At 42.1% G+C, this 8,268-nt stretch overlaps 1 long non-coding RNA gene across 1 annotated transcript in view; it reads left to right on the plus strand.

Moving 5' to 3' along the window:
* LOC129136060 (uncharacterized) overlaps positions 1-7,676 on the plus strand; it is a 51,242-nt gene extending 43,566 nt beyond the window's left edge. The window contains exons 2-4 of the long non-coding RNA XR_008537346.1: positions 3,116-3,290; positions 3,451-3,779; positions 4,428-7,676. This is a non-coding gene — a long non-coding RNA (uncharacterized LOC129136060). The remainder of the gene's footprint in view (positions 1-3,115; positions 3,291-3,450; positions 3,780-4,427) is intronic.
* The last annotated feature ends 592 nt before the right edge of the window (positions 7,677-8,268 follow it).

Raw genomic sequence — 8,268 nt, forward strand, 5'->3', positions numbered from 1 at the left:
TTGCTCAGCATGTCTGAGACATTGATCCACGCTGTTGTGTGTTCTAACAGTTCTTTCCTTTGTATTGTTCAGTAGTATACCATTGTATGACTATACCACATTGATCTATCTATTCTTCTATTCATAGACATTGGTTTCCAGTTATTGTCTATTATGAATAAAGTTGCTATAAACATTCTTGTAAAGTCTTTTTGTGGACATATGTTTCACTTCATTAATCTTCCAAAATAACCAATTTTTGATTTTGTTAGTTGTCTCTATTATTTTTCTATTTTGTATGTGATTGATTTCTTCTCTTATCCCTAGCATTTCTTTCTTTATATTTACTGTGGGTTTAATTGCTCTTCTTCTTCTAGTTTCATGAAGTAGAAACTTGGGTTTTATATGGCCTCCCAAAGGGCTGGGATTACAGGCATGAGCCACCGCACCCGAATGACTGAATATTTTTTAGCATTCCATTTTATCGCCTCTACTGGCTACTTAGCTTTACCTCTTTGCATTTTTTGTTTAGCAGTTATTCTAGGGATTGTATATGCATCCTTAACTTATTACTTAGAGCTAATATTGCCTGAAATATAAGAGCATATTGCAACAGTATAATTCCATTTGTCCACTCCCAGCCTTTGTGCTATTGTTACATATATATTATATCTCAATACATTATAAACCCCAAAGACAGTACTCTAATTTTTGCTTTAAACACTCATATATTTTAAAGAAATGGAAGGAAGAAAAAATACTTTCATCCCACTGAACTCTCTATTTCAACTATTATATTTTTTCTACCCTGTATTTCCATTTGGTTCCTATTCATAATTTATATCTGCTTCTTGTTTCCAACATCCTTTATTAGAATTTTGAAAATACTTATTACATTTATTTATATTCCTGTTCTTCCCAGACCCTTAACTCTGCTTCCTCTGGTATATGTTGTTCAGTTTTTGGCCTTTCTTTACTGATGTTTGTGTTCCTCAGAATTCTCTTTTTTTTTTTTTCTTCTGAAATCCTATCAGCTACCATTACTGTTCATATATACCTTGGAGGAGAGTCAAATGCCTAGATTGTATAGACTCCAAGTGAGTTGGGAAAGGGGCACGCTTCTAAGCACTTCAGGGTGATGTTGCATTCTGCTATAATTCCTAGGTATGTAGTAATGCCCAGAACCTCCACTCAGGCACTGCTCTTTTCAGAGGCTGTCTTTCTCTGTGGTAATCTCTAAGCCCAAAGCATCAGCAGGACATTGCTCTCATATTGCATATTGCTCTTATATTTCATGCAATATTAGCTCTAAGTGATAAGTTAAGGATGCATATGCAATCCCTAGAACAATTGCTAAAAAAAAAATGCAAAGAGGTAAGTAACCAGTAGAGGAGGTAAAATGGAATGTTAAAAAGGTTTTGGTAAGGGAATCCTCAGAGTGGCCTGTCCAGCAAATCTCTATTGACTATCCTGGTCAGGATCTAGGATCTTATTCTGTTGCCTTTGAGAGGCATAACTATTTTCCTGTCCTATAGGGTCAATGTGGTGGGCAGTGATCCATCCAGATAAATATGAAGGAAAGAAAGAAACCAACTGGCAAGCACTTTCCAGGCATAACTCTAGTATGTTAGTCAAGGTTCTCCAGAGAAACAAAACCAACAGGAGACTAATTGGCTCACAGGATTATGGGGGCTGGCCAAGAAGTCTCAAGGTCAGTAGTCAGCAACTTGAAGACCCAGGAGAGCCGAAGTGTCATTCCAATCTGAGTCCAAACACCTAAGAACCAGGAGAGCTGATGGCGTAAATTCCAGTCTGAAAGGTGGCAGGCTCAAAGCCCAGGAAGAGCTGATGTTTTAGTTCAAATCCAAAGGTAGAAAAAGACCGATGTTCCTGCTCAAATAGTCCGGCAGAAGAATTTTCCTCTTTCTCAGTCTTTAGTTCTAGCCAAGCCTTCAACTGATTAGATGAGGCCCACCCATATTAGGAAAGGCAATCTGCATTACTCAGTCTACCAATTCAAATGCCAACCTTATCCAGAAACAACCTCACAGACAAACCCAGGATAATGTTTGATCAAATGTCAGGGCATCCTTGGTCCAGTCAAGCTGGCATAAAATTACTCATCACACCCAAAGTGTCTGTGACATTTTGCCCTCCCCCAGGCTCACCCTTACCATGTCTCCCACCCTCACCATGAAAATCTCTACAGTTTTTCTCTTCATTTTCAGGATCTGGCAACTTCCTCTCACTTCAAGATTGGGCTTTGGGAGGAAGCCAATATCCTGTGCTAGCTCACCACCTTTTTTGAAACTAGAAGCTTTCAAAGCATTTAATTTCTACCTGACATAGGAAACTCCTAATTGTAAGATTACTCTAAGACATTTCTTTAAAAGGTACAGAAGACTCATTTGCGGTTTTCCAACTTCTCTAACCTGAAAGAAGTATGAGAGGAAAGCACCGACTTGTTATTAATCAAGCTGTGTCTGCCTGGTTTTCTGTGGGTGTGTTTTGTTTTTAATAAATGACTGCTGATAGTTGAAATTCAATATAACTAGCCATAAAAGAAATGTGACAGGTCATGGGCCAAAAGAAGTTAACTGTAGGAAGTGGAAATTTTGAATAAGACAATGAGATTCAGTGAGTGATAAATATAGTGTATCATGTGAGCCTTTAGTCCCAGAAGAAAATAATTTTATAGACTTAAAGTTATTGATGGTGCCAGATTTCCCTTCCCCTGAGGGAGCATTTCCCAGCCTTTCATCCAAACCTTCCCTTACTCCACACCCTGCACTCCTTTTCCTAATGGGTTTCTGAAGTCCCAGTTAGAGAATGCTGCAGGGTGAACGGAGAGGCGCTGTGTGTCAGCCTAAAAAACAAATCCAGAGAAATCTGCCAAGCATCAAAGTGCGGTTAAAACCTGGATCTGGTCTCTGGTGTGGTCTGTTTGTGTTTTATGTTGCATTTCAAGATGTTTGGAGCAGCCCCTTGGTTCTTGAAGAAGAGGGAAGTAGATGAGATTTCAACTGCACTATTACTCATTCCTTTGTCCTGTGGAGAGCAGAGTTATGGCTACTGTTGCAGAAGGAGGCATGATTATGTTTACTCACATATTTCTTTGTGTTTTTCTTCCTACCAGGCCAGGTGGTCTCAGAAGAGGCAACTGGTTGCCAGGAAGCACAGTCTATGAGACCCAGAAGTAACTCTGGAGATCCTCCAATTACCTCTCACTTTACAGTGAAGGAAACTGAGGCCCAGATGGAGTCAGTAGGTTACTTGAGATCTCACAGTTGCAGAAGTGGACTAGAAGCCAGGTGATCTGATTCCTAAACCAATGGATTTTCCATTACACTGAGAATTCACACATGAAGTGAAGTCCTTTAAGACTTTACTTTAAGACTTTCCTTTAAGTCCTTTAAGACTTTCACCTGTTACATAAGAGTATGTTATTCATCTTGATTTTTTTTTTTTTAGATGGAGTTTTGCTCTTGTTGCCCAGGCTGGAATGTAAATAGTGTGATCTCGACATACTGCAACCTCTGCCTCCCAGGTTCAAGCGATTCTCCTGCCTCAGCCTCCCGAGTAGCTGGGATTACAGGCACCTGCCACCACGCCTGGCTAACTTTTTTGTATTTTTAGTAGAGATGGGGTTTCACCACATTGGCCAGGCTGGTCTGAACTTTTAACCTCAGGTGATACACCCACCTCGGCCTCCCAAAGTGCTGGGATTACAGGCATGAGCCACCACACCCGGGCTTTGATTTTTTTTTTTTTTAATGAATTAATGGCCTTGGCTTTCAGAGGTAATGCTTTTATTCCTATTTATTTCTACAGTTTGCTCCTTTAAATTACTCCTTTCTTGGTGGTGGGGAAGTTACTGGGTAGAAATAAGATAGCCTAATTTGAAACAATTAGCCTTAGCTTTTATTTTTTGATGCAAGGGTTTATAAAGCCTAAGTTGAGGAAAAGCTAGAGATGGGGCACAGAGACCTGCCCTTGCTTTCCCAACCCTGAACGACACACAGTCAGTGGGTTGTTCACTCAGTTGTCAGCCTATGTGCTTTCCTAGAGCTGCTGTGATGTGTCAAGTTGTGTACAATGCTGGGCATATGAAACTAGAGTATATGATTTCATTCTTCAGGCAGCTGAGAAGACACAACCCAATGAATCAATTTCTTGCCAGCATGTTACATGCCATAATGGAAGTATACACAGGTGCTGTGGAAGCAAAAAAGAGACACCTAGCCCAGGAGACATTGATTATATCACACTCATTCTCATTTACACATGTGTTGGGTCTTAGTTATCTATTTTACCAGCATTCTACATAATACCAGCTCATGGTAGTTGACAAATAATTGTTAAATGAAAGAATGCATAGCTAAGCATTACTGATTTTGTAAATATAGTCTAGAATGGGAAAGGACTCAGTACTTTGCTTACACCCACAGGTAACCAACCAGCAACCACAGGCCTGAATCTGATGCACCGTCTTCTGCTCGTGCCATGGTTTTTGTTTTTGTTTTTTTTTAATTGAGTCATCTTTACTTAAAAATGCTAATTTCCAGCTTCACTTGTAAGATCAGAATATCTGAAAACACTTTACACTTATTCCAAAATGACTCCAACTGGTTGGAGCTAAGTAGAACTTAGAGCCTATGATGATTAATTTTATGTGTTGATTTGACTGGGCTAAGGGGTGCCCAGATAGCTGGGAAAACAATATCTCTGGGTGTGTCTGTGAGGGCGTTTCTGGAACAGGTGTGAATCAGTAGACTGAGTAAAGAAGATCCACCCTCACCAATGTGAATAGGCATCATCCAGCCCATTGAGGGCTCAAATAAAACAAAAGGCAGAGGAAGGGTGAATTCTGTCTTCCGGAGCTGGGACATCTTCCCTTAGATATCAGAGCTCCTGGTTCTCAAGCCTTTGGACTTCGGGACTTACACCATCAGTTCTCCTTGATCTTATGCCTTTGGACTCGGACTTAATTACGTCACTGGCTTTGCTGTTTCTCCAGCTTGCAGACAGGAGGTGGTGGGTCTTCTAGGCCTCCACAATTGCATGAGCCAACTCCCATAATAAATCTCTTTACATATCTACCCAATGGGTTCCATTTCTCTGGAGAATGCTGACTAACACAGATCCCCTTCGATCAAGCACGAGCCCTGAGTTGGCCATAGTCCTACCTGTCATAATGAGAGAACTCTTCTCATTTGTGTTATGGGTCCTGGAGGCATTTGATTATTGGTCTGGTCATTCACAGGAAACCCATGTAGAAACAGCAAGTATACCTAGGAAAACTAGGAGAGAATTCCCAGAGTTCTAAGGGCTTATAGAAGTGCAGTGTCAATGAATGCAGGATTGAGCCAAGCTGGAGAGAGGGAGGCTGGCCTGCAGAAGAAGATATCCTTTACTGGTACCTGAATTGGCTCCTGCCAAGTTTATCTCTGCTGATGAGGAAGCTTTGCCTCTAGTTTCTCTCCTGAGAAGGGAGAGTTTCAATCAACCTTGGCTTTTCATAAAGGACTTGGGGCTGCTGACTGAATAGCCTGTGTGTTGGGGTTCACCCATGGGGATCTGCAAGGATGCCTGAATCTTCTGATCCATCCAATCTCTCATTTTACACTTGAAGAAACTGAGGCTGAGAAAGGGGAAGTGACTTGGCCAAGGCCACACAGCAAGGTCAAGATCCAAGACTAAAACCAATTGCTTCTCTGTTTTGCTTATTACTACAGCACAGAAATAAAGAAATAGAGAATGGGAGAGGAGAGGTAGGTGTGGGGAGGCGATATGAAAACATGGAACAAGTGCTCTGCTTTTAGAATAACTAGAACTTTGAGCCCAGAAGATTTCTTTTCTTTTAATAAATAAATGTTTTATAATCTTACTTCTGTGGCTGGTGGGAAAAAAAGTCCTTCAAGTCCCCAAGGAATGTTAGGAAAACCTCCATTAAATTCTAGTCTTCAAATCTGAGTCATAATAACTATAATAAACTCTGGGAGTGTTTCCTTAGGGTTTCTCTTTTAGGGTGGAGAGGAGGCAGCAAAAAGAATAGGCAAGTTTTCACAAGAAAAACTTGTAAATAGGCAAGTATAACAAGAAAATGTATAAACCGGGATGGCTTCATAATTAGGCATAGCCTAATTGTGCTTATGTGTCTAGTCAAGAAACTCTATCTAGAGTTCCAGGGGAAGAAGGTGTTGGGGATGAGGGAGTAGGATTGGTTTGAGGGTAGTAGACTATATAAGGCATCATGCTCCTTCCCATGGAGGGGATGTATGATGGTTAATATTAGGTGTCAACTTGATTAGATTGAAGGATGCAAACTATTGTTCCTGGGTGTGTCTGTGAGGGTGTTGCCAAAGATATTAACTTCTGAGTCAGTGGACTGGGAGAGGCAGACCCACCCTCAATCTGGGCGGGCACCATCTAATCAGCTGCCAGCACAGCCAGAATAAAAGCAGACAGAGGAACATGGAAGGAGTAGACTTGCTGAGTCTTCCAGCCTTCATCATTCTCTCGTGCTGGATACTTCCTGCCCTCGAACAACAGACTCCAAGTTCTTCAGCTTTTGGACTCTTGGATTTACACCAGCAGTTTGCCGGGGGCTCTGGGGCCTTCAGAAGGCTGCACTGTCAGCTTCCCTACTTTTGAGGTTTGGGGACTCGGACTGGCTTCCCTGCTCTTTGGCTTGCAGACAGCCTATTGTGGGACTTCACCTTGTGATCATGCAAGTCAATACTACTTAATAAGCTCCCCCTCATTTATACATCTATCCTGTTAGTTCTGTCCCTCTAGAGAAACCTGACTAATATAGCATGTGTATGTGCTTTTCCCTTTGCTTGGAATGCTTGTCCCCACTCTGACCCTAAGCACCACCACAACCTTCCTTCCTGGAGCTCAGGCGGTTATCCTCCAGGGCTCTGCTGATTCCCTGGGCACCCCGCACTCTGCTTCACAGCACTCATCACATTTGTCACTTGTGTAATTTGTTGCTTATCCCAGGCTTCCGTATTACATGATAAGCTCCATTAATGACAGTGTTGTCTGCCTTGGTTTTGTTCATGATGAGCACAGTGCCTGGCCCACAGTACCAGCTCACTAAGTATTTAGCAAAGGGCTTTATGAGGTCATCCCTGGCTCCAGCACCTCACAATCTTTATGGTGACTATTCAGAGGGCAGCTAAGCAGAAAAGAAGTTTTCAACAAGGCTGTTTCTGGCCTGTTTTCCCTCTCAGTACTACATGGCAAGTCACGTCTCCAAACTGAGGAGTGTGCCTGAAGAGTCAGGTCTGGCAGAGAAAGGATTTCTTGCCCTAGGTTTAAACAAGCAATGTCAACATAACTTCCAAAGGCATCGGCTGCTTGGAAGAAGTGAATCCCTTGGGTCATTCCCTTGATTATTGTGAACCCATGGCTGAGCAGGACAGAAATGTCACACAGGTGGACTAAGAACAAAATGATTTCAGATATGGGAGCCCCAAAGTGGCATCCCAAGGACAAGTGCTCAGAATTGCATGACTTGGTTTTCTGTTGAGCTATTCTGTCTTGGATAATTACAGCATGAGCTCTTGGCCAGTGGTGGGAATTAATTGGTTTTAATTCTCTCGCAAAGATTCTCTTAAGTAAAAGTAAACCATTTGCAAACTGGAGTTCTTTGAGTTATTGGTAACAACTTACTTTGCACATACCTCATAGCACACTGGTTAATAGCCTCCGCCAAATAACTAATATTTAGGCACTTTGCTAATGTATGCAAAGTGCTTTTAAGTATTATGCTATTAAATCTTCACAACATCACGGGTAGGTATTAGCACCATCTTACCTATTTTATGGATATCCAAACAGAGGTCTTCAAAAGTTAGAAAATCTGCACAGTCACAGAGCCAGTGGAGCCACAGCTGAGGCATGGACAGGCTGCTCTCCTACCACCTGCCAGGCCGCTCTTGCCCAGCTCATGAGGTCCAAAGTTTTCTCAACAAACTGCTTGGTGTCGATGTTGTAACCTGGAGCATTGCCCTGCAGCAGAAAGGTAGGCCTGGACATTCGCATGTCAGCATGGGGCGAAGCTGATAATTTCCAGTTGGGATCCAAGAAAAAGAAAAGCTTTCCACATGCCAACAACATTGTTATGAAGCTCTCTTGACCCAGCTACCCAACAGTGATCTCAAACATTTGGTTTCTCCAGTGTGTGTATGGGGGTGGGGGGCAGCTGGGCGTGTAGCCTTGTACACTTTGCACTTGGAGAGGTAGGGACAGGGGTCTAAATTAAGGGAAACCCTGCCCAGG

The sequence above is a fragment of the Pan troglodytes genome, chromosome 1 (genome assembly GCF_028858775.2).
Source record: "Pan troglodytes isolate AG18354 chromosome 1, NHGRI_mPanTro3-v2.0_pri, whole genome shotgun sequence".
Lineage (NCBI taxonomy): Eukaryota > Metazoa > Chordata > Mammalia > Primates > Hominidae > Pan > Pan troglodytes.